Below are 23744 nucleotides of genomic sequence, written 5' to 3'. Positions count from 1 at the left end.
TTGAGTCTGGGGAGGCAGAGGCTGACCCAAGGCCTCTCAGTCTCTCAGAGAAACCACAGGATCCTGCTCCCAGTGCCCCCGCCCCCAGCAGAGCCTGCCCGACATTCAACAGGTACTGGCTGGCACGGAGGGGCTAGGAGTCTCCCCTTACTCCCAACACCATCTTGTATCTCCACTGTTCAGCCTCACACACACAGCCCAAAGAGTTGCACAAACCTTCTGTCGCAGCTAAACAGATTCTGGGTACTTCTCAGTCCCACTGCCACACCACTGTCTGGACAGTCCTGCCTGAAAAACCATCCCCTGTCTTCCGTACCATGTCCATCCTCATCCTAGGCCTAGCTGGAGCCCCTCCTAGCAGGTGCGGATGCTGTGGCGCGCACTCCACATTCATCCTCCAACAACCCTCCAAGGAGGCGCTGTTGTTCCCTGGTGACAGAGAGAAGGAACCCCAGGCTCAGAGAGATTACAGGACCTGCCCGCGGTCACACAGCTAGTAAAGCCTAGAATGGGAATTCGAGTCGCCTTCCAGAACTAAGTAAACCAGTAGGGGGCAGGCTTGGCAGAAGGACTTACAGGTGGGCGGGGAAGAGGGGAGGCGGCACAGGTGTCCTGTCCCTTCAAGAGCCCAGCGCAGGCGGCTCCCTGCCCCTCAACTCTCAGCTGCCTGGACCCCCTTCCCAGGCTCCTTGGCTCCCCCACCCCGGCTGCTGGTGAGTTACCCGTGAGCTCCCGCCCTCCCGCGCCGCCTCCTCCCACCAGCCCGACAGGAATAGACGCTCTCTAGCTCCTGCGTAAAGGCTCCGCCAGGCGCCCGGCGGGCGCGCAGACCCGCTGGGGGGCGGGGGCGGGGGCGGGGGCTATTCCTGGTGCGGCGACTGACGCAGGCCCAGCGCGGCCACGGCATCTCCGCCCCCGACTCACCTGCTCCCCGCCTCAGTGATCTCGGAGGAGGAATGGGGGAGAGCCCACTGCCCCCACCCCCAAACCCCAGATACTGGCTAAGGAAGTCAGCGTCCGGGGACGGGGTCTTCTGGGGCCCACAAGTATCCCTTTGAGCCTTGAGGCAGCAGGAGTGACCAGAGAGCTGCGTCTGGAAGGAACTGCCCCACAGCCTTAGTTCTCCATAATACACAGTATCCAGGCCATTCCCCCTTCCGGTCTCTCCAAGAGAAGTGACCCCTGGCAGCACTCGTTTTATTTCATCAATGGAAACAACGGGGTGGGGGAGGATTTAGGGGAAGAACTTGGAGAAAAGGCCTTTTTGAGGGTCCAGCATGGGCCTGGTGAGGGTGCTGGCCCCTGGCCTTGTCACTCAAAGACCCCATAAAAGGGTGAGGAGGTCTGTCACTGGGTCCTCACCCCGTCAGAGGTCTCTGCATGAGCTGTCGGAGTAGCTCCTACTGAGATCCCTCTCAGGGATCTCAGGGCCATGGAGAACGTGACACACTGCAGTGGTCTGGTCCCAGGCTTCACTGACACAACCAGGGGATTATACCCTGGAGCTACAGCTGAAGAATGTTCACCCACACTTTCAGGCCCTAGTCCTTGCTGGTTCACCTGCCTGGTGAGCCCTCTGCCTGGATTCCACCTGTGCTTCAAGACCAGACTAAGACCATTCTCTTCTGTTCTGTCTCCCCTCCCCAAACTGAAATGGCCTTAGAAGCAAGGCCCTAGTGTCCTTCCTCTCTGTCCTCACAATCGGAGCTCCCAAGAGCAGGCCTGAAACTACCTGTCTCACAACTACTGCGTGGGCACAGAGCAGATCCCGGCTTCAGGGTGAAAACTCAGCAGGTCCCAATAAAGCAGGAGCTGCTGGCTGGGAGAAGCAGCCAGCCTGCAGTAGCCTGAGTGCTAAGAGCAAAGCAGAGAAACTAGAATGGGTTTGCCAGGGGACTCTGGAGGAGGGGACAGCACCCTCTAACATTTACTCAGCTCCTATTGTAAGCCAGGCTCTGAGCTATACTTTATACACTTCTCACTTCAAGATCGGTACTGCCATCCCTATTGTACAGATGAAAAACCGAGGCTCTGGGAGGGCTGGTATCTTGCCCCAGTTCACTTCGTAAGAGGTAGAGCTGGGCCTCGAAGCTCAGCATGTGTCTGATGTCACAGCGCAAGCTCTGCTCTCCCCCACTCTGGGAGGCTGAGGATGCAGGAGGAAGGGCCAGTTCCCCAGGGCCCAGGAAGGAACGGGTGGCACACACAGGCCTGCCTGTATGCCTGCCCTGTGCTGGTGCTGCCTGCTTGTATCCCAGCAGCTCGCGGGGTTTTACGATGATGATTATTTCTGAAGCCACTTGAAATTAATGACAGCTCTAAAATGGCTGGGACAGTGGAGTCATTGCTGAGACCTCTAATTAGCAAGAAAAACGGAGACCAGGAGCCAGGGAGGCGGGTGGGGGCTGGGCAGGCAGCACAGGGCATGGAGCAGGGTTGGGAGCAGGATAGAGCCAGGATCCAGCAGGAGGTCCCTGTGGAGCCGCTGGACCCCATGTCCCACTTAATGCCACAGATTTGATGCTAAGCACTCTTAATAACTTGCTGTGTGACCTTGAGGGGCCACTGCCCCTTTCTGGGTGAAAGCTTTCCCAGCTGGGTAATGAGGGGTTGGCAGGGGTGGGGTGGTGATGTCTCTGGGCTCAGGGCTCTGTGGCCCCACCTAGACAGTGGGGTGAGTGGGATGTGGCCTTGAGAGGGAGCTCCTTGAAGGACTCTGAGTTCCTAGAAAGCTGAATCCCAGGAGCTGGGGGCACTGTGGCCGTCCGGGAGCCATAGCGGGAGCCCCATACTCCCCTCTGGCAATGGCAGCCCTCTATGCTGGGGTTGCTGAGGCCGCAGGTATAATGAAGTCCTAAAGACTCAGGCTGGAGTGAAGTGGATCAGGAAGTGGCAGAAAATCCATAGGTCAGAGCCCTGCGCTGGTGCAGCTGCGGAAGCGGGTGGGAGACGGGGGGCCTGTGGGGGGGCTGGCAGGAAAGTCCCCCTAGGAGGTGGGCCTGGAGCTGTGGCCAGGGTTATGACCTCCTTGCCCCCTCTTAAGCCCCTCCCCAAGCCAGAAGGGACTCAGGGATGCCAGGGTCGCACTTAGGCATGTTATAGAGGGTCAGGCCCAGGAACCTCCAAGTAAAAGGACGCTCGTCCCAGTGCATCCCAGCTCCTGTCTTCTGGGTCCTGCATGGGGTAGCTGACTACAGGGAAGGGCACTGGGGCCCAGCTGGAACGGACTCTGCACAGTGGCTGGCTCCATTGGATGTGGACATGTGCTAATCGACATGGAGGGATACCCACTGTGGCCAAGGCTGAGGCCAAGACTCCAAGGGCAGAGGTGTAGAAAGCCCTCCATCACTTCCTTAGGGTACCCTCTTCCGTGGCAGCCCCCAACTCAGGCACGTCTTACCACTGACAGCTTTCTCAGGCTCCCAACTCATTTCCTCCAACCTTTCCCCTCTTCCCTTTCCATTCAGGGCTCTGTGTGGCCCCTTCCTTCCAGAAGCCTACTCTGAGCACCTCAGTCTCCTGCTCTGTATCCTTGAGTACCTCTCTGGGTCTCAGTTTCCTCCTTTGGAAGATGGAATATCAGGAGAACTCATCTCATGGGGGATGGTGTGAGGATCTCATATATATCCAGTACTTGATGCTGGGCCTGGCACACAGTAGGTGCTTGATAAATGTAGGCACGCAGTAGGTGCTTGATAAATGGTTATTACACTGTCATGGCTGCTGTCTGCTCCTTGACCCTGCAGCCCCTCCTCTGTAAAGACAGGGGTCCACCCTAAGGTTCCTTTCAGCATTCTCACTAGGAGAGGCCTCAACCAAGTTCGTCCTCTGAGAATCAGGAACACCCTGAAGGCAGGGATTGATCTTGTGTCTCCTCCAATTTCTGCAGAGAGCCCAGAGCCCTGATTCCAGAGGGGCTGATGTGTGCAAATTAAACTCCACTAAAATCCACTAATCAGGAAGGACCAATGGTTCTCCTGCAGAAGGAGGCCAGGGCATGGGAGCAGGGGCACACGAGTCCTCAATTCTCACTTCCCCTCATCTCGGGGCCTTGGTCACCCATGCCTCCACTGGAAATGTTCTAGCACCCGTGACATTCACTTATCTAGCAGCAATATAGACACTAGCCCCCACTGCTTGGAATCGCCCTGAGAACTGGGGGAAACCAAAAGGCTCCCGGGAGACCCAAGGCAGAAGCCCTGTAAGGAGCTAAGGTCTGGGGACCGGCCCTCACTCAGCCTGGCCACGGGGCCCTGCTGGGCTGGGTGCCCGCTTGCTGCACCCATAATAGCTGAGAAGCAGGAAATTCGTCTGGGGCCGTGAAGGGGCTCATCAGCCCTGCTGACCCGAAGTCCCTCCAGGGGAATACCTGGTGTTCCTGACCTTGCAGTTCGCTCTCCTTAAAACCCAGGGAAATGTGCACTCCACTAGAAAACTAAAACAAAAAAACCCAAACCACGAAGACACCCAAATGATGAAATTGAGAGCAAAAACAAAACCAACAAACAAAAAACACAAAAAGCAGTTTATAAAAAGGGACCACCCCTGGCTCCTTGGGCTTGGCAGAGCAGCCTCTCCTGAGAGCCTGGGCTCGGCTGTCCCCACGGATCATGTCAGGGGGGCACTTGAGCTAATGTGTGCAAACAGGCAGCACTATTAGCAAATCCATTCATTAAGTGCCTGTCTTGAGTTCTGTTGTGCAGCAGACTTGTTTATTAAGTCGGAACCTGTTATTAACTTAAGCCAAAGGCAGCGGTGGTGGCTCGGGTGTCTAGCCTTAGAGCCTTGAGTTCCAGTTCTGGCTCTAACTGCTGTGTGACCCTGGGAAAGTCACTGTACCTCTCTGAGCCTCAGTCGCCCTGTGATAGGCAGCCCCTAAGATGACTCCCAATGGTCCCTACCTTCTGGCATTTCCCCCACCTTATGCAATCCCCTCCCCTTGAGTGTGGGCTGGACTAATTGAGTTACTTCTTTTAAAAAAATTTTTTTTTAATGTTTATTTTTGAGAGACAGAGAGTGTGCGAGTGGGAGAGGGGCAGAGAGAGAGGGAGACACAGAATCCGAAGCAGGCTCCAGGCTCTGAGATGTCAGCACAGAGCCCGACGTGGGGCTCGAACTCACGAACTGTGAGATCATGAACTGAGCAGAAGTCGGATGCTTAACCGACTGAGCACCCAGGTGCTCCTGGACTAACTGAGTTACTTCTAATGAAGAGAATAGGGATGGCATATCACTTCTGAGATTAGGTTACAAAAAGACTGGCTTTCGTCTTGGGTACCCTCTCTCCATCACTTGCTTGTTCGTGATGACAGATCCCAGGTGCCAAGTATTATTAGCTGCCCTGTTGAGAAGCCCACATGGAAGGGAACTGGTGTCTCTAGCCAGCACCCCATGATGCCCTGAGAACCGCCAATACCCACATGAGCAAGCTTGGAAGCAGACCCTGCCCAAGTCGAGTCCTGAGATGACTGACACTCTAACAGCTGGAATGCAGTCTTGTGAGAGCCCTTGAGCCAGAGGCCCCCAGCTAAGCCTCACCTGGATCCCTGACCCACAGAAACTGTAAAATAATACAGATTTGTTGTTTAAAGCCATTAAGTTTTGGGGTGATTTGTTATGAGGCAATAGATAACTAATACATACTCCATGCGTGAGATGGGCAAAAAATTTCTTTCTCCCAACGTGGCTGGGGGCATTGAGATAATTCAGGCAAAGTGCGTCCTGCCGGTCAAGTTGAGAAGCGGCACGCAACTTAGTGGTTATCAAGAGAAGTTGAAAAGATGCCCACTGTATGGTATATACCCTGGAGAAACATTCACAAGACAAGTACAGGGATTTTCACAAATGTGCAGAATGTACTAGTGAGAAACTAGAAGCACCCTAAATGCCCACCACTAGGAGAAAACATGAACAAAATGCCATGTAACCCCACACTGGAATACTACACAGCACCGAGACGGACAAGCTGGAGCTACACGCGCCAGCGTGGGGATCTCGCAAACACAATGCCGAGAAAAAAAACCCAAAGATATGTACAAGATGGTACTGTTCATACAGGGTTTAAAAACAAGCCCCAAACCCTATAAACTGTGTGTGGACACTACATATATAGGCAAAGTCTAAAAACATGCATATGTTCAATACCAACTCCGGGGGAGTGCTCCCTCTGGAGAGAGAAGAAGGGAAGAGGTAGAGACATGCCTATCCCGAACCCCACACTCCGAGGCACTCAACTTGAGTGGACACGGTGGTTCTAAGCAACACATTTAATCCCCTTAACAGTCCCATGGGTCTATTCACTATTATTCCTTCTTACAGTGGAGGGTCTCTGGGGAGACATTCTTGGGTTTTCAAGTCCAGTGGGAGGCCAGGGCTCGGTTCCTCACTCTGCCATCAACTTGGGGGAGGCCACATCACCTCTGTGGCCTCGGTCTATTCTTCTGTAGCATGGGAGAGATTCGTAGGTACAGACTGAGGTGCTGGGAGTCTTGATTGATCAATCTGGAATATTTTCAGGGCTCTTGTGAGCCAAGCTTGGGGCCCGCTACATGGCAGAGGAGACTAAAAACAAGCAGGTGTGGACAAGAGAAGGTGTGTCTAAGAAGATTCGATTCAACACATTTCAGTTCGATTCACAGACAATGGCTGACATTAAGGAATATTGCTTGAGCACCTATGACATGGTTGGCCTTGTATTAGGTACTTTTATAAATTATCTCACGTTAAGCCTCAACCACAACCCAGCAAAGTAGGAACCGTTATTATCTCCATATGCCCCCTTCCACATCCAATATGGCCAGTGAGGAAACAGGACCAGTAACTTCCCCAGGTCAGCAACAGAGCTGAGATGGTCAGAATTTGCCCTCCCTCCATCTTCACCTGCCCTCTGTTTGGTGCTGGGGGCTAGATGGAGGGCCCAGGCTTTTCTGTCCTTTGGGGGATTCCAACCCAGCCCAGGAGGACCTGGAGGAGATTCAAGGACAGGGAGATGTGTGGTGGGTGCAACCAAGACAGGTTTCCTGGAGGGGAGGGCGTGGGCGTTTCAGTGGGCCCACTGGTGGTGAGGGAGGTGGGGGATCCATCCATCCCTTTACCCATCCATTCACTCCTACACTCAATAAACATTTGATACAGCATTCTCTGTGCCCCAAAGAGCCCATGGTCTAGTGTGCAAGACTTAATGTAGTGTGATCCAGGTGGAGATGAGGAGAGTGTGAGGAGATGCACAGAGGAGGCAGGACAGATAACCAGCAGGTGGTGATGGCTGAGCTGAAATCCAAAGGCTAAGTAGGAGTCGACCAGCTCTATGGAGAGTCGGGGACAGTGTCTGAGCAGTCTGGCAGTATCTGGCAGGTGCAAAACCCTGACCCTGGGATGGTGGGGACAGACAGCTGGCTCTTAAGAAGGCCAGCACCGGCCACGGCAGTTCTAGTTCAGCTGAGAGGGGGTGCGGAGCTGAGGCTACCACAATCTGTCTCCCAGGTATGGTGTCTTTCTGCTGCATTCTCCAACCAGCTGGGTCCCTCTGCCAGCTCAGCCCTGTCGGGCAGGCTGGGCCCCTCTCCAGAGGGACTAAGAGCAGGGGAGTTCGAACCATCACGGTGCATGTAATTATGTGCAAAAATGAAGGTGAGCTCCTTAATAATTGATGGTGGGAGAGAGTAAATATCGGCAGAGGCACCCGGCTGCATCGCCCCGTCCCGTCTGGCTGGGACCCAGGGCGGCCGCCTGGCCACTAATATGCCCATAAATTATTGAAGTTATAAAAGAGAAAGCAGGTGTCATGTCGCACCCATAAACAGCTTGTTAGCTAAGACTAACAAAGAGGCGGCTGGCCGCCAAGCATTGCATGGGCTCCCCAACACCTCTTCTGATTGTAGAGGGAGATGGATGAGGGTGGGTATGGAGAGAGCCTGAGAGACTGGCTGGCCCCGCTCCCCACCCCCTCCCTCATCCTGACCCACTGGGGGGTCAGGCGGTACTGAGGAGGTCCACAGCCACGAAGAGCCAGAAACGGACCAGGAGCGCTCCATCACTGCAGCGTGCAAGCGGAGGCTGGCCGGACCTGCCGTGGAGGACGTTATGGGAGGCTGAAGAGCCCTGAGGGCCCGCCCAGCCTGATGGGCTGAGGCCAGTGCTGGCAAGAACTGGATGCCAGGGCCAGATCCACATGGCACACAGCCCAGGGAAGTCACTTGCTAGCTTGTGACCTTAGGCAAGTCACCTACCCTCTCTGAGCCACTTTGCGTTCACACCATCTTGGGACAGTCAAGCCTACCCTGGAGGACTAGGAGCAGGGTCCTAGGAGAATTTGTATGTGACACTCTGGGTGCAGAGGGCGCTGCCTCGTCACCCCAATCTTGCGGGAGCTCCTAACGAGGCTTCCCTGTGCTAGACTCTCCTTCCGCTCCATGAAGGCCTGCATCCAGGACATTAGGAGAACGGGGAAGATAGCTGAGGAGGGGGAAGGTGTCCAGCCACCGGCGCTTGGCCCGCCCTAGGCTCCACCACACATGGGGCATCCACACCCCCAGGGAGCAGAGGAGGAAGGTGGAGGGGAGGCTCTGGAGGCACAGCTGCCAACAGAGAGAGGCCTCACCCGGGACGGGGAGGGAAAGGAGGGATGGATGGGAATGCTGGCACTTTGGCTCTTCAGGGATGACAGGCTTGGCACCCGACTGTCTCTCTGGCTGGGGGGTCTTCAGTCTCTGGGATACTTCCTTTAGGGAAGTGGAACCATGCAGCCCGATTCGGGGCCTCGGGTGCCCGTGTTGTGCTCAGCTCTGCTGAGGGCCACACAAGACAAGAGGAGGCAGTCCAGGCCCAGGAAGGCCCCCTCTCCCCAGCCTGGCCCTAAATGAGGCAGCCAGTTACCCACAACCTGTTGGAGGCCACACAGGGAGCAGGGCTGGGCGTGTCACCTGGCTTTGGGCAGCAGACAGGCTCCTCTCCCCAGTCCTGAACCATCCCCCAGGAGTACATTAGTTCTGTGAGTGGGTTCCTTCTCCCAGAGGAAAGAAGGGAATCCCGAAAGTTCTTATCAGCTATGCTTTGGGCTGGGCCTCTCCTCTGGGGGTCCTTTCTGCACCCCTTGCCTTATTTTATGCAGCCGTGGTCTGTCCCACAGCAGCCTGTTTTGCACATGGACAGAGAGGCACCATGGCTGCCAAAGGGCACACAGTAGGTCACCGCCGGAGGCTGGCGCCTCGGCCTCCTGCCTCTCCCCATATTGGACTCAGTCCCGGGAGGAGGTGGGGAGATGCTCAAACTCATGCTCATTCTCCACGCTCAGTGTCATGTTGTGACAACTGGGACAAGAGCTCTGACAGCCACTGTGGCATGGCATTCTCAGGAGCTCTCCTCCTGCCCAAGAATTCCCGGTCCTTGGCACCTGCCCACCCATCACCTGACCAGTGGGATACGGACAGATGGGACAGGTGCCTGTAGTGACAGCTGAATGGCTGGGCAGAGAGGGACAGCTCTTGGGACTGGGTGCTCGCTCTGAGTCTCCTCTGAGAGGGGACATCTTGTGCCCAGGATTACACAGGTCACGTGTGGGGGAGCTGGAACATGTGTGTCTGGCTTCAAAGCCTGCACTGAATGGGTGGGGAGGGGGGAGCACACAGCAAGAGCAGGGATGAGGCCACCGACTGTTACAAACCACTGAGCAGGGGGTGTACTTTTGGGGATGGGCTGGTCAGGTCAGGCCACAGCTCCTCAGGGCCCCCAGAATTCAGCATCAGCCCTTCTCTGACCTGTCAAGGATCCCTCCTTTTTGGTCTCTCTCTCTCCCTCCACCTCTCTGGGTCACTTTCCTTCATGCAGAGGGCCAAGGGGAGAGAAGGCAGGCTAGACCCCAGGACAGGGAACAGGGGCCCTACTCAGGCCCCCTGGATGGTTCGGGAAGCTGAGAAGGAATGGGGAGCAAGAAGGCTCGTGTACTGGACCAGGTGGGAAGGCAAGGCTATCTAGGGCTTCAGGGGAGAACCGAGACCCCCGAGGGTAGGACAACCTCAAAGTCAGGAAGGACCCTCCGTCCTCCCGTATCTGGGTCAGACCTTGATAAGGACTGCTGGAACTACCCGCAGTGGTCAGGTTACCCTGAAGGGTGAGAGGCCCACAGGCACGCGGAAGGTGGGCACCCAGGGAGGAAAGCCCGGGAGCCTCAGGTCCCGGGGCTTCTGCAGGGCCACTTCTGGCTATGTGAGCCTGCACTGCCTTCCCTGCCATTCTTGGGTGTGTGCCACCCTGCCAGTCATAGCAGGTGGTGCAGGGAGGGAAGCACGGCAGGTGGCCCACCCCAAGGCCATGGTTGAGGGTTTGTACCCTGGGAGGAGCCACAGCACTGGCCCAGAGGCAGCAAGCCAAGGGAAAATCTCAGGCGGGGACTTGGGAGACAAGGGGTGTCCTTCCTGAGAGGCTGGTGCCACCCCCCCCCCCCGGCAGGATACCTGGGGTTTTGCCCCCCCCCCACTTCATCTCTCTCTAGTATATGGGGCTAGGTTGGGGGGGGGGGATGATATCTGCGAACAGGGAAATGGGTGACGGTGATAAGCGGGAGAATCTTCTGGAATATGGACCCCTCTGGGCAGAGCACTCGGGCAAGTCCCTTCACCTGCTCCAAAGGGTTGTGAAATTACTGAGATAGATAATCCATTCTGAGCCCTGGGAACTGGGCCCAGCATACACTCAGCCCTCGAGAGGGCAAGCCATTATGACTGTGAGTCTAGTAGGTGCAGTGGTGCTTTGTGTGTGGATCCAGTTTTTGTTGTTGTTTAAGTGTTACTGTGTTGTGTTGTAGATCTGTGCTGGGTGTGCCACTGTTAAACAAGACGTGTCACTCAGCTGTGTGTGTCCTGAGTGGGACTCTTCTGCATTTCCTTCCATTCGCCAAGGCTCCGCAGCCCAGACGGAAAACGCAGGGCCTCATTTAGGGCTTCCCAGCCGTGCTGGAGCAGTATCCGGGGTCTGTATGGAGGCAGTGCCCTCCCTCTCTGTCCCTTCTCTGTCCATGTTGTCCTAGGAGCCCAGGAGGCCAGGTTGGTGAGGGGGTACCCTGGTTCCCAGGGTCCCGAGGGCACACCTGAGCATCTATCTGCTCCTTCTGGGCACACCTGTTTGTGGCATTTCTGTTACTTGGGAAATGAGGCTGACATTGGTGGCAGTGTGAGTGACACCAAGAGGGTAAGACAGAGCCCAGCACATGTGCCCCTGAGATGACAGCCCCAGAGCAGAGCTGAACAGGGGACAGACTGAGCCCTGGCCGACTTCTCACTGGCCATTCCTGAAGCTGATGGACACAACGCTGGCTCCCTCAATCTCTCAGCAACACACGCAGAAGGGGCTGTTGTGCCCATCTCACAGATGAGAAAACTAAGGCTCAGACAGGTGAGGTGACTCGCCTTGTTGACGCCAAAACCAGCAGCCAGGCCTGATGCTCGTGACAGTCATAGAGGTTTGGGGTCAGATGGGGGGCCCTCGGGTGGAATCCTCTCCATGGGGTAAGTGACGTGAGGCTCAGGCTGGCAGCCCTAGGTGGATAGATCTGGAAGGCAGACAATGGGAGAGCCCCCACACTCTCAAACCAAAACACATACATTCAGGCAGGGTGTTCACACCACCTGCTAGGGCGTGAAAACCAGCCATAAATACCTGCACTGTCGTGGTGGCTCATCAGACAAGTGGGGAGAGAGGCCTGGTGTGCCCTCAGGAAATTTCCCAGTGACTCACAGACTTGTGGACCTCTCTGTGCACACCCAGACATTCCTCCCCCATGCACACACCCCTGGAACTCACTTGTTTGGGAGCCTCTGTCCTCCTCCCAAAGAGAAGAGGGCGAAGAAGACCACCCACCCACTCCCAAAATCAGGGGGCTGAGGGGGCTGGAAGGAAAAAGCCCTGGCCAGCCAGCTTGCAAAGACCTCCTGTATCACAGCCCGGGAAGCAGGGACCAGGGAGGGTCCCCAGGGTGCACAATGGGGTGGGTAGGATGGGGTGGGATGGAGGGCTGACCCTGAGGCTGGTTCCTTCTCGCTGTGTCATTCTGTAGTCTGCCCAAGCAGTAGGCGGAAGGGTGGACCTCACGACCACCGGTGCCCAGCTCTCTCCCCACTCAAACTTGGCAGGAACATTGTCACATTTAGTTAACGTGCTGGAGGCTAGGGGGTGGGGTGGGTGTGTCCCTGCACATGTCATGGTTAAGGATAAATGCCAGCTAATGTCTGAAGTGCAGGAAGCATCATGAACAAATTCAGGCCTCCTGGTGGCCCTCCCATCCCCAGGCGGCTTCAACTGGCCCCTCACACTTGCAGAGCTGCTGTCTTCACAAGTCTGTATGCCTGCACTCACTCTCTACCTGCACATGCCTCACAGGTCGCACTAGAGAGCTGGCTCCAGACCCACTTTAGAGAGGCTGATGGCCGTTCCTTAAGCAAGAAGTTAGTTCTCAGAACTAAAGAATAAAGAGAAGCAAAGTTTAACACCTTGCTGATAGCTCTCCCCCTGTGGTGGACATTGGCCAGCCTTACTCAGGTGTGGAAGAAGAGACAGCCAGGAAGATAAGATCCCAAATGCCCCTCTGATGCCTCTACGGCCTAGGGGAGCCAGTGAATGAGCTAGTGCGTGAGCAGGCCTCCATTTCCCCATCTGTATATTGGGACAGCACGGTCTAGCCTGCCTGCTTCATGCAGGAGCCAGTGACATGAGGATGGTGTAGGGTCTTCTGCAAGAGCTCGGTGGCAGTGTGAAAGGGCAGACCCCCAGCGGCAGAGGGGGCGAACACACCTGCAGAGGCAGTATGGCCCCAGGGTCAGTAAAGGCGCCGATTGTTCCTGCCCGCACTCTAAGCTGCATGTCTGGGAAGTGTGTGTGGACCAGGCCTGCGGCCCTGAAGGGACCCCACCCATATGCACAGCCCCCAGCCCACCCCACCATACACCAGCTTGCAGGAGGACCTGGGAATGCATACAGAGGCACCACCCACCCTGGGCACACATGCTGGCATACTCTGGTTCTGTCCCCATAAGGAGCCTGTCCCTAGTGCCCTGCTGTCATGGCAACCAAGAGAGCTGAGTCGGGGGCGGGGACGGGGAAGGAGGAGAGGGGTGAGGGGAATGGGCTGTGGCTCACAATTCATGAAGAGGGCAAGCTCTCCTTCCCTCCTCTTCGTGCCCCCAATTTAGGTCACAAATCTATGAGCAGGTAGAGCAGAGCATGAACCACTTTCAGGAGAGTCAGAGCAGAGGCCAACCAGCCCTCTTTCCTGGGAGCATAAACCCACATTCAGGGGAAGATTTGAGGGCCAGCCCCTGGCGCAGACATCACCCCATGCTGAGCCTCCCATGATTATTCACCCATCTTCCACATGACCTGAAGTTCCAGCAGGAAAGATTTCCTCCACTGGGCCTCTGAGGCAGCTCTGTCTCCAGGATCACCCCAGGAAGGGTGGGGACTTTGATGGCCTTAAGTGCCTGGCCTGGGATTAGCTGACCAGCCAGGGAGGGAGTGTTCCTCTAAAGTGGGCCCTGAAGGGAGCCACAGACCCTGGGGGAAAATTAAAACGCCTCACACTTTCTAAGCATGTACTCTGCACCAGGCACCAGGACCCTTCTATATTCTAGGCATTAACTTGTTTCATACTCTCAAGAGCAAATGAGGAAAGCTCTAGGAGTGTCCCCATTTTACAGGTGAGGAAACAGAGGCACAGACAGGCACAGTAACTCACCCAAGGTCATAGAGGAGGAGGTGGCAAAGCTGGGACTGGCACTCTGAGTACACTCTAGCTGAAGAGTGTGGAGCTGTGGGCAGGGCCCCTGGCTGGTGGCAGGGGACTTAGAACCCATATAGTCTTACTGACTATTTTCCAGGCGCTGATGCTGAAGCCAGGGGCCAGTTTCCCTGGTTGTGTCCCTAGTGGGAGCGCAGGGATGGGCAAATGGCCAGGTGGAGGCTCTCAGACCAGGCCCTGCTATGGTCTCCAGGCTGTCTTGCCCCCCGGTAGGAGGTACTAGGAAGCCAGAGCTGAAAGTGTTCTGGTCCATCTGCCAGAGCACAGGCCAGAGGAGAGGGAGGCCCAGCTCACAAGGGCTGACACAAGGTGGGTAGTGATCAGAACAGGAAGGGAGGAGAGATGAACCCTGGGAAGGGGGAATCCCAGGCGTCTCCCTGGAGCAGGCAGTCTTGCAGGACTGGTAAAGTCCTGACATGCAGAGAGGGGAACAGACATTCTGGGAGGAAGAAACAAGGTGTAAGATACAGAGGCTGGACAGAGTGGGGTCTGTACAATGTTGACCCACAGAGTGCCTACCCTTGCCCAGCACGGGATCAGAGTCAGTATATGCCAGAGGCCGAGTGGGAGCCTGGAAATTCCTCTCCAGGGTCTCCCTCCCCAGCACTGAGGCCAGTGTTTAACTCATTGCTGAGATGCATCAATTTCTAAAAGGCCCAGGGGCCTAAGGGCCCCCTCAGGTTGAGCCAGGAAGACTCATAAATACACCCATTGTTAAGACCTCAGATGGCTTCTTTCATTGGCACTGCCTTTGAACCTAGGTTCTGGTGGACAGGCAATGGCTGGTGGCTCCGAGCAGGTGCTGGGTCAATGGCGGTCTTGCTGAATGTTGTTCCAAGCAGCCCAGGAAACGCCCTGGTAAAACCTGGCAGTCCTCTGTTGCCACGCCCCATGCGCTTCTCTTTCCTGTCTGCTTTGCCCTTCCCTCCCTGCACCCCACCCTTCTTTCTTTGTGTCTTTCTATCATTGTTCCTTTATTTGATTTTCAGCCCTCAGCACTTTTTCTGAAAGGGAACAGCTGGGCTGCTGGAGTCATGGAGGAAATAGTTTTTTGACTACTTTGCAGAATCCCCTTCTGTATGAAAACTGACACCACCATTGCTAACTGATGGATGGACAGTGAGAGATTTATTTCCTTGCTTCCTTCTTCCCTCCCTCTCTCTGTTCTAGGATGTCTAGGAAAGACAGGGCCAATGGACAGCAGAGGGGGAGAGGGGATGGTAAGTTGGGGGGACTTTGGTATCAGATGGCAGCTGGGCCCCCAGTAGCATCATTAACCCCATTTTGCAGATGAGAAGACTGAGCACCAACATCACCCAGACACAAAAATAATTACAATATTAACATCAGCCGTAGAGCTAGCATTTAAGGAGCACTTGTTGTGCACCAGGCACTGTGCTGGACACTTCGGGTACAATGACCCTTATGAGGCAGGTACGTTACTGGCCCTGTTTTATAGGGGGGAAAACTGAGGCTCACAGAAGGGAAGTCACTAGCCCAAGGCCACACACCTGGGCCAGTAGAGCTGGAATCCCACCCACGCAACCATGTATGAGGCCATTCTGCCAACTGCACCCCTCCCCCCACCACAGGAAAGTGGGAGAACCGAGACTTGAACCCACATTTGTCGACACGGTCATTCCAAGGCTGGGTTCTACTCCCATGTTGATTGCTACTGCCGAGGAACGTTAGATAACAATTCTAATCACAGGAGGACCTGGCCCGATCCTGACCCTGACATTGCTTCCTGAGGCCGACGGGTGCAGAGCTCCTGGCCTCTGGGGCCTTGCTGTCAAGTGGCAACAACCAAGAGGCCAATTTGGCTACATGGTGTGTAAGCATGGGCACAGCACGTGCAGGTATGTGACATAAAACCTGAGGCTCTCGGAGACTCTGCCACGGAGGGCAGAAGTAAGGTGGAAGAAGAGGAAGTGAGATTTCAAGATAATCTTAAAGTGAAAAAAAATTATTACGTGTCAAAAGGAATTGGGAGACTTAAATGGCTCCCAGGTGGGACACAGAATAAAACAGTCTTCGCCATTATTTCTGTTATTTTCTAGTGGTCTCCATGCAGGGAAACTGGGCAGAGGGTCGCCATAGCAACCAGGGGCATCCGGCAGGGGACTGCCCCGGGGTCCTGTAACTCCGTCTGGTTCCAGCAGGGCAAGTTAGCCCAGCAGACTCCAGAGGGTCTTGTCCTGGACAATCATTTCCTCCTGCCCTAGAAGCCATCACAACAGGGAGAGGACAGACTGGAGTTGCCTAGCGGGCGGGGCAGGCCAGGTTTAGCCTGGGAGCCACATCTGAAGACTGACGTCTCAGGACAGGGATGGGGTGAAGTGAAGGGTTGAAGGGTTGTTGGAGGCAGCAAGGGAGTCCCGAAGGGTGGGCACACGGCCTGGGCACAGAGGGGAGAAGCCATGCATGCTCATGCAGATGGCAGGGTGAGGGTTGGGAGGTGTTTAAGTAAGCAGTGGCGGGGGGGGGGTGGGGGTGGGGGAGGGAGTCCAGGTGCTGGAGCGGACAAGGCACAGTACAGAAGCTAGGGGCTCTCTCAAGCCGCCCTGTGTCCATGTTAATGGAGGGCAGGTAGACATTTTAGAGTCTGAATCTAGAGTGAATTTGACCTCAATGGTGAGCTTCAAAGGCAGGGGTCAGGCAGGAGAGGAATGTGGAAAAGGAAAATACCAACTGGAAAAAAATACCTACGGCAGACTCATGCATCTGGGTACCTGCTCAGAGGCCGCTTTTGATGGAAAGCTGAGCTGGGGGGAAGAGAGAGTCCTCCATTTGCGGAAAGATAGTTGGGCGCTCACCGCCTCTTTCACTGTGTAACCCTGGTACCTGACACTCAAGACAGACTTTTTGAATAAATGAATGAATGACAGAAGACTGAATGAAGAGTGTTTAGAAACCGACACGGAAGCTCTCAGGAGACACCTCTCTGATAATTTGCAGGCTGGTGTTGAAACAGCCAGGCAGCTAAAGAAACCAAACCGAATGAGCGCCAGTCAGAAGAGCGTGTAACTCTTGATCTCGGGGTCGTGGGTTCAAGCCCCATGTTGGGTATAGACATTACTATAAAAAAACCCAAAAAACCAAAAACAAAAAAAGAGAAAGAAACCAAACTAACCTAAAAACGCAGACGAGGAAGTGGCAGGCCCAGGAAGCCAAAGCACACGCAGAGTTTCCAGCAACCTAAATCTGGAAAATGTGCTAATGGTGCCTTCTTAGGGCCAAATGACAAAAGCCCAAATTTGTATCAAGTAGTAACTGATGACAGTCAATTTCTACTAAGGAAGTACCACATTGCACCTCGGTGTTCAGATTTCTTTAAGTTGTGCTCTGGCTTAATAAGGCAGGATTCTGAAGCAGCACTAGCCTCCCAGCTTGAAGCCACACTTTCCAAACAGCTTCAGATGAAGAACAAGCACAGACAAAGAGAGCCCCTGATGGATGAGAAACTCCAGCAAGCGACCTATAGATTGTGGGGCAGGGCCAGGGCTGACCCCTTGACCCTGGGAACTGCCCCAGTCTTACTTCAGGGGGAAAGACGCCCCGTCATCATTTGGGGCTTAAGGTTTTTGGGTCTCTGGGTTTGGCCAGGCCCCCGGGGAGTCCGCACAGAAGGCTGAGCAAGAGTGGCCTCGGGAAGCCTCTCAAACTTGAGAAGTCAAGGGAAGCCACAGAGCGGGAAATTTAGAACCTGCTTCCCATTCATGCCAGAACCCTGGTCCATCTATCCGCCAAGGAGATGTCCCTTTGATAAAGGCCCATGTGATTCCTGAAAAGCAGCACAAAGACGCCATGGAGTCAAACGGTGTGAGCGCATGTCACGGGCCCACCGGCTTTGGGCAAATCTTGCCTTCTCTGTGAATCAGGGCATCAGTGGCCCAGAGCAGCCCTCACAGGGCCATTGTGAGGATCGAATAAGACGACAGAGACCAAAGTGCTTCATTAATGGTAAAGTGCCAAGAAGCGTTACTACTGTTCTTGTTGCTCTTATTGATTCACCGGGGACAGGGGTCCCTTCCCACAGTCCCTGAGGGCCTCAGAAGCCTCTCTGGGCCTTCCAGCAGCATCCCTTCTCCGCACTATGAAATCCTAGCTGACAGCTCTTCTGTCCTCCTGAACAACCCCAACATCTCTTGCCTGTGGCTGCAGCTGTACAAAGAGTGCGCGCGCGTGTGTGTAAGTGTGTGTGTGCGTGTGTGTTGCTAGAACACAGAAATCTCATTTCCCCGTGTCAATATATGTCCCCGATAGTGTCTATCACTCATACGTACTCCAGACACACCCCTCCTCCAAGCCATTGCTTCTGCTCTCCACCTGGAACCTGCTCCCCTTCCTTGCCCAGTTAAGTGGTTTAGGGTCTAGCTCCAGTCCCTTCTTCCCCAGGGAGTCCTCCTGGATTTCTCCAGCTCAGTGCCTGCTGGTCAGTGGTGGGACCAAAGGGGAGAAAGTAGGAAATTGGGCTCACCCTACAGCCCGTCTGGTTTGTGCCAGTGGCTGGTAACCAGTGAGCCTCCCTGGAGGGAGTGTGCCTCTGTCACACCACCTGGTATTTACCTAGTTATCTGTCTGTCTCCTCTGAATATGAGCTACTGCAGGGGATGGTGGGGTCTGACAGGCCCACTGAGTGTAGAGCAAAGGATGGGGTGAATGGGTAAGGCCCTCTCCCTCACACCAGCCACCTCACTTTGGGAAGGGGAAAATGCCGGTTGGTAAAGAAGCTCTCAGAACCCTACGCTAGGCATAGGGATGAGGACCTAGGCCGCTCTCTTATTTGGGGGAGACTGAAACCCAAAGAAGGAAAGGGACTTGCCCAAGGACACACAGCCTTATGTAGTTCAAGTGGCCCAAGGCCTAAGTCACTGTCCCTGCCCAGTGTCCCCTTCCCCTCGCCACCCACCTCCCCAGGCCTCAGTTACTCATCTTGGGTTCATCCTGGGCTCTAGGACCGACTCGAAGTTCCAGCCAGAGAGGATGGCATCTTCCTGAAGGATGAGGGAAGGTGCTGAGGGAGAGGCGGGGTCAAAGCCCAGTGGGCCACCCAGACCACCCCGGGCCCTCTCAGTGTAGAACAGAACATTTGTTGAACAGAATTGAATTTACTGTTCGATTGCAGGAGATGTAATTTGATCTGGGTCTTATGAAGCCCTTAATAAAGTCAAGGTATTACTGGTATCTGCTGCTTTTTTTCATTTGTTTTTTAACAAAAACAAATGCCCTGGGAGGGGGGCGGAGCTCAGCTGGGAGTGAGGGAGTCTGTCTTCCCATTCCTGGCTCTGCTGCCACCAAGCCAAGTACCCCTGGGAAAGACACCACCCCCTCTGTCACAGAAGCAAAGGTCTTCACCCGCAAGGTAGGGGCTGTCCATCAACTCTGATGACCCATTTGGGGAGGCAGCCAGGAAAGGAAACAGGATGTAGAGCTCCTAGGACCTGGAGGTGAAGGGGAAGAGAGCTGAACATTGATTTGGTGCCTTCTGTGTGCCAGGGTCCCCATTCCCCTCGGCACACGGTATGCTCGTGGCAATCCTGTGGGGCAGGCGCCTGTGGTCATCAGGTTGGGATGTCTGCTAAGATCCCAGTCTTCCCCCTTTAGGTAGGTGGTAAGGAACAGTGCTTCCCTATCCCCTCTGAGGCTGGGCATGGCCACATGACTCACTTTGGCCAATGTGGCAAAAGTTACCTGCATCACTTAGAAGAGGGAGCTGTAAGAGCCAGAGTAGCCTCGGCCAGGCCTCTTCCTGCTGCCTGGTATTCATGCTGGGATGGGGGCAGCTCCTTCAGCCTGGGGTCCCAAGTGACAATGAAGAATAGATGCCCCTCCCCCTGTTGCAATCAGAGCAAAAAAAAAATGCACCTAAGCTGTTGTAAATCTGAGATTTTTAAGGCTGACACAGTGCCGTGCTACTGCCCGTTTCGTAGATGAGGAAAAGGAGGCTCAGAGAGGTTCAATTAACTTGCTGAGGAGCCAGAGTGAATGCACAGCAAAGTTCAGAATCACTCTCAAGACCTTCGATGCCAAGACTGTGCTCTTCCTAAGCCGGGGTCCTGGGACAGCTCCAGGCTGGCTAGGTATGGTCAGACTCCAGCCAGGGGGGACTCGGGCCTGGTGCTCAGCATCCATTCGTCTTCATTTTCCTGTCTTTGCTGTGTGCAGTGTCCCTGCAACCCCTCACGGTGGCCCATCGGAGTGGCCAGACTAGGGCCTGGGTCTGGGAGGGGTGGAAAGGGTTGAAGAAGAGAGGTCCGGAGGGGTCATGGATAGGATTCCAGAGCTAGGCAGGCCTGGGCTCTGATCCCTCCTTCTCTGAGCCTGGGTCTTCTCGGGTGTCAACTGCTCCCCTAGTCATTGGAAGACTGAAACAAGATGTAAACACTTGGCACCTAGGAGGACTTGATGCTTGGGCTTCACGATAGGCAGGGGCAGCACCCAGAGCCGAGGAGGTCCCTGCTTCCCCCGCCTGCCCCTCCCCCACCCCCTGCTCAATGGGGATGAAGCCAGACTCTCGTCCTCTGTTTTCTCGAGACACATCCTAAAGGAAGCTCGCCCCCTCGTCTCCTGGGGCCCTACTCAGCCCCTGGAGGAGGGAAGGATAGCAGTCTATAACCCCATTTACAGTCAGGAAAGGGTGGTCCAGAGAGCAGGGGCTTTCCCGGGGTCACACTTCAGGAGGTTCTGGTAGAGCTGGTGTCACAATGCTGGTCCCCTGACTCGGCAGCCTCATTTTCCAAGGATCTGGAAGGGACCTCCCCAGAAGGAAGGCTGGTGCCCTAGACGTGACAGGCAAGGCTTCCAGGAGAAGGAGCTGGGGGAGAGCCAGAGACTCAGCAGATGCGGTAGTTCTGCTGTAGAGCTGCCCACGTGGCCTGGGCCTGCCTGGAGCCTGGTTCTGCCCCTAGACCCCAAGCCCCCTAGTTGTCACCCACAGCCCTCTTCCTGCCATCTCACTCTTCTTCCCCGTCAGGAAAGCTCCTCTCTACAAGGCCGCCTCCCCAGAACATGGCCATGGGGCCCCACCACACCTTTGCTCAGGGTGCGCACCCCTCCAGGCCCAGGACCACATTAACTCATCCCTCCCTGTGCCCCAAGACAACGCCAGGGACCATGTCCTGAGTGATAATGCCAGCGGCAGCTGCCATCTAACAAGGTCTACTCCAGTCCCTCCACTGTGGTGGGCACCTCGGGAAACCTGCAAGGCAGGTGCTAGCATCCCCATTTCACAGAAGAAGGAAACAGGCTCGAGGAGGCTCATTTGCCAGAGATGCCACAGGTATGAAGAGACGGGGCCAGATTCACACCCAGATCTGTCTGCCCCCAAAGCCTGTATTCTTAGCATATCCACCCCCCAATCCCTTACCAGATGGATGGGTGGAAACAGCCCTCTCCTTTCAGCTCCCTGCACCCCCCTCCAAGCCCCACCCCAGCACGATTCCTTGCTCTCCACACAGCCTTCCACGTCTATCCACCCAGACATGTGGAATCCCACTTGCTGAGCTACTACAGCCCAAGGAACCTGTGACATACTTGGGTTAGAACAGACGCCTGCCCCTGACTGAGGCCCCGCCCCAAGAGCAGGCCCCGAGCCTCCTGACCTCCTCTGCCCCAGTGTCACTGTCCATAGAGGGGGCACTCAGAGGACAGGGATGAAGATAGGGAACCTGGAAAGGGGTCAAAGAGTTGGCTTGAAACCAGGCAGCGTGCGGGGATGTGGGTTGAAAGGAAAAGGTTTACCAAAGGCCTGGACAAGGGGTCAGAGGGGACACCGGGCCCCACTTTGGCCTTGGGCTCAGTTCTGGGGAACACAGGCCTCTGATCAACCCCCGAAAGCTCCAGAGAGCCCCCATTGTTCCCTCTGCCTCACTCCATCTCCCTCCCTCCTTGTCTTTTCCACCCCCTTCCCCTGCCCTTTTTCCCTTCCTAAAAAACACAGAGAAATGGGATTCATAAGCCTACACCGCCTGCAAAGTATGGTTCAGCTTCCCCAAAAGAGGAAATGCCAGCATGCGGGTTCTCATGGCAACCCCAGCTCCTCCCCCTGCACCCACCCCGCGCCCATATGGTGAGATTCAAATGGCACTGACTCAGCTGGGCCCTGGGGTCCGGGGCCCGGGCCGCAAAGGGGTGATGCTGGTTTACCTGGCTGCTGTTAGCCCTGGCCAGAGCCAGGGCTCCTGAGTAGCTGAGTCCATCTCCTACAGGGACTCTCATGGGGGGCGGTGCACAGGGGGCTGGCTGTCCAGCTGTCCCAGGCCCTACCCAAGGAGCAGAGAGGTGAGGGCAATATTCAGGAGCTGCCTCAACCCTGACTGGGGGGACCTCTGTGGTCAGCAGTGATCTAGTGCAGTCTTTGATGGGGAGAGGAGGAACAGGGGCCATGGGACAGATGATGACAACCCCCTCTGTCTCCCATTCCCTCTGCCCTTGTTCCCTGATATATGCCATGGACTTCGCGAGTTCTGTGTTAGGTGTGGAGGGAGCAGGTTACGGGATGGTGCTGGGCTGGTTTCTGTGCCCCAGGTGGTGGCACACCAGCTACCTGAGCCGCGCCATCCCACGCCACAGCACAGGTGTCCAGCAGCCCCGGTCTCTGAGCGGCAGAATGAGGAAGTGAGGCTTGGGCCCTTGCCATGACTGAGCTGCCCCGGGCACCGCTCCTCCATGCTCCTAACAGTTCCCAATGCCCAGGGCAGCTCCCACCAGCCTGCCGTGTGGACTCCTGGTTTTCCAGGCCAGTTGGCATGTCTGTGACTAATGAAATGGAAGCTAGTGCCAGGCAGGCTTGGGGACAGCAGGGCTGGCGGCTGAGAAGCAAATCTTCTAGGACCTGGCACTCACCCCGCTTCCTTTCCCAGGGCCCTGCAGGACAGACAAGCACAGCAGGGCAGCAGAGAGGCGTCTAGGTCCCTGGGATTACTACCTGGCTCCTCCTCCCTCTACCCAGCTCTTCCCTGAAGCAGCTGCTCCAGACCTGGCCAGCCTTGGGTCACCGTCAAAAAACCACCCTGAGTGGGCTAGGTGGAGGAGGGACTGAGGTCGTGAGGAACCCAAGCCCCAAACCTGAGGGGACTGAAGGTTGGGACCCACTTAGTCTGGCTTTATGAATGTGGTTCTCTCTGCTGCCTTGGGCCCATTGGGCCCATTATCCCTGGATGCTCTGAACCCCTAACTTCCCTGTCTTGATTCTTCCAGTATTCTCCCCAATTCTAATCCCTCTCCTCAGACATTTCTTTGAGTGTCAGAGTCATGGAGCCCCAAAGGGGATAGGCCTGACTCCTTAGGACCCCAGAGAGGGCTAGATGGGGCCCAGTGAGGGTCAGGAACTGCATAAGATCACAAAGCAAGTCTGGGGTCAAGCTTAAGGCCCTAAAACAGGTCCCCTGCCTTCCTGCCCAGGGTCCTCTTGGGAGTATCAAGCTGCTTCCTCTGATTCTCTCTTCCCCTCAGCTGACAGGAAGGAAGGAAGGAAGGAAGGAAGGAAGGAAGGAAGGAAGGAAGGAAGGAAGGAAGGAAGGATAGATGTGGGGGGAGCAGGGATTCAGGAACAGATGGGCTCTGAGGCTCCGCCGCGGGGGCCCGGGGGAGGGGGAGGAGGCCCGGAGAAACTGGAGCTGATACAAAGTTGCAAGTTAAAACATTCTCACACTCCCGCCTCCTTTACTGTTCTGATGCACCAAGACGTGACAAAAATGTGTCAGATTTTTAAAAAACCACACACATACACAAATGCCAGTCCCCGTCTTTGCCGCCCGCCCAAGCCTGGGCCATCTGTTCCCGGGGGTGGGAGGGGAGTGGGGCTTGGCAGTCGGCGCCATCACTTCGGACACCCCCAACCCCGGGGCTGGCCCAACAGCCTGGCCCAGAAATGGCCCTCAGGTGACGGTGGCACATCTAGGAAGGTGAGGGCTGGGACACTCCCAGCCACACCACCCCACCCCGCCACCTGGCC

General features: G+C 55.6%; 1 protein-coding gene and 1 long non-coding RNA gene across 4 annotated transcripts in view; one reads left to right on the top strand and one right to left on the bottom strand.

The window, feature by feature from the left end:
• Positions 1-23744, bottom strand: part of LINGO1 (leucine rich repeat and Ig domain containing 1) — a 195861-nt gene that overhangs the window by 19636 nt on the left and 152481 nt on the right. The gene's annotated exons all lie outside the window — the stretch shown is intronic.
• On the top strand, positions 619-5594 carry LOC147580337 (uncharacterized). Its single transcript, XR_015251921.1, has 2 exons — positions 619-713; positions 5313-5594. It is a non-coding gene; the product is annotated as an uncharacterized LOC147580337 (long non-coding RNA).

The sequence above is a fragment of the Puma concolor genome, chromosome B3 (assembly GCF_028749965.1).
Source record: "Puma concolor isolate L17-30 chromosome B3, mPumCon1.1.hap2, whole genome shotgun sequence".
Classification (NCBI taxonomy): Eukaryota; Metazoa; Chordata; class Mammalia; order Carnivora; family Felidae; genus Puma; species Puma concolor.
The sequence above is the reverse complement of the archived record's forward strand: the minus strand, read 5'-3'. Positions and strand labels throughout refer to the sequence as shown.